The sequence below is a fragment of the Schistocerca cancellata genome, chromosome 3 (assembly GCF_023864275.1).
Source record: "Schistocerca cancellata isolate TAMUIC-IGC-003103 chromosome 3, iqSchCanc2.1, whole genome shotgun sequence".
Taxonomy (NCBI): Eukaryota; Metazoa; Arthropoda; class Insecta; order Orthoptera; family Acrididae; genus Schistocerca; species Schistocerca cancellata.
This window is the reverse complement of record NC_064628.1, coordinates 412,464,911-412,467,410: the sequence shown is the minus strand read 5'-3', so window position 1 is coordinate 412,467,410 and position 2,500 is coordinate 412,464,911.

The window sequence follows — 2,500 nt, the reverse complement described above, 5'->3', positions numbered from 1 at the left end:
GCGTACCACACTGCAATGTAGCTGTTATGGGGAGACGGCACGTGGCTGAGTGCACAACATTTGGACCGTATGGTTCGCTGTTGTTGGGCGCAGTCGTTGTACGGTCACACATGTGCCACAGCGTATCATTCAGTACATACGGACCTATGTGCAGTACAATGTGAGGGTTAAGCTTACGACATCAGCGGACAGTGGACACAGGCCGTACCACGACGTAGACTGAGCGCTTCGACATGCGAATGCCAGTGAACAGCTGCGAAGGGCATTGAAAACGCAAGCACCTGAACGACCAGCGTGCGAAGGCAGGGGGGAGGGGGGGGGGCGATGTACATCCTGCAGTCGTCCACATTACAGTGTACAGCGGGAGCATGTAAAAAGTAAGCAACACTTGCGAAGTGTTGAACATGAAACGATACACAAGAGGGTGGGCGGTGCGAGTAGCGAACTATATTCAGAGGGTTGTGGTTAGACAACACTGGATTAATGTAACGTGTCATATGCCAATTACAGAGCAGGTTAAGGCACAACTTGGGTTAGGTTAAGGCACAACTTGGGTTAGGTTAAGGCACAACTTGGGTTAGGTTAAGGCACAACTTGGGTTAGGTTAAGGCACAACTTGGGTTAGGTTAAGGCACAACGTGGGTTAGGTTAAGGCACAACGTGGGTTAGGTTAAGGCACAACGTGGGTTAGGTTAAGGCACAACGTGGGTTAGGTTAAGGCACAACGTGGGTTAGGCTAAGGCACAACGTGGGTTAGGTTAATGCACAACGTGGGTTAGGTTAAGGCACAACGTGGGTTAGGTTAAGGCACAACGTGGGTTAGGTTAAGGCACAACGTGGGTTAGGTTAAGGCACAACGTGGGTTAGGTTAAGGCACAACGTGGGTTAGGTTAAGGCACAATGTGGGTTAGGTTAAGGCACAACGTGGGTTAGGTTAAGGCACAACGTGGGTTAGGTTAAGGCACAACGTGGCTTAGGTTAAGGCACAACGTGGGTTAGGTTAAGGCACAACGTGGGTTAGGTTAAGGCACAACGTGGGTTAGGTTAAGGCACAACGTGGGTTAGGTTAAGGTACAAATTGCGTTACATTGCGGTACAAATTGCGTTACATTGCGGTACAAATTGCGTTACATTGCGGTACAAATTGCGTTACATTGCGGTACAAATTGCGTTACATTGCGGTACACATTGCGTTACATTGCGGTACACATTGCGTTACATTGCGGTACACATTGCGTTACATTGCGGTACAAATTGCGTTACATTGCGGTACAAATTGCGTTACGAATTTGGTTAAGTTAAGGTGCAAAATGGGTTAGGTTAAGGTGCGAAATGGGTTGGATTACAGTACACAACGTGGTAAGAGAGTGTGTTGGGGGGGGGGGGCGAGGTTCGTTGGTAGTGATCATTGTAAGTGAATGTCTGAGGCAGCTTCAGTATGTCACAGCAGTTATGTCTCGTCAGGATGCGCTTATGCGCTTTTCGCTCGTGACTGGAGGCGCGCCGCGTCTGTGGTTGCGGCAAGGGAGCGGCAGACCTGTGTGATTCATTCCTGCCATTGTTTCTGTGCCGTAACAGGAGGCAGTGTGGTGGTGTTGGGTGCACCCCTGTGTAGGACATGTGTGGGTGTTGGTGGCTTATCTGAGCAATTGTGGATGTCGGACGGGTGGGATATTCTATTTTAGAATTGGACCCCCTGGTGTGGTTATCATAGTGTGGATGGTGTACTGTGGCGGAGAGGATGCACCGGACGTTGGTCCATGCTGGTGCTTACATATTGTATCTGTGTCTGTTACAGGCAGAGAGTAATGTGTGATAGAGTGTCTCGCTGAGGTGTGGTTCATATTGTGTGCACAGACTTACAGCATGTATAGGGACAGCGGGAATTTGGCATATTGGATATAACTCTTCGTGAAACGCAAGATATAGGGGTGGATTGCAACGTACGAGTGCGGGAAGAGTCCGCCGTTCATCCGCTGGAGTTGCGATTTCGGCGGTTGGGGTGGGGCACGTGCGGGTGCGGGTGGAGTGATTGTCGGTTGACTACTTCGTGCGACGCAGGCACTGGCGTTCGGGTTCCTGTGGTGGACAGATGATGCAGGCTTTGTGGGTGGCGTCGGAAAATGGGTACTGTGGGACCTAGCGATGTCGTAGTCGGGGTGGCGTCTCATAGATGGCGGTATCGTCGGTGCAGCAGGTCATGTTTCGGGAGACTTGCAGATGGCGGTATTTAGTTTTCGTGTTGCGCGCGACATGGTGGACGTAGTGTCGTCCGATTCGCGTAGATGGGGCTATTGCATGTGGTTTCGTCACATTGTCATAGATGGCGATGCTGTGGTTTGGCAGTATGGTTGGTGTAGTTCCGTTGGATTCCTGTAGATGGAGGTGTCGTTTCTGGGCCAGACGGCAATGTAGTTTGGTCACATTCCCATAGATGGCTGTGTTGTGTCTGTGGGTGGCGGTGTCAGCGTCGTCCCATAGAGGGCGGTATGGTCTGTTT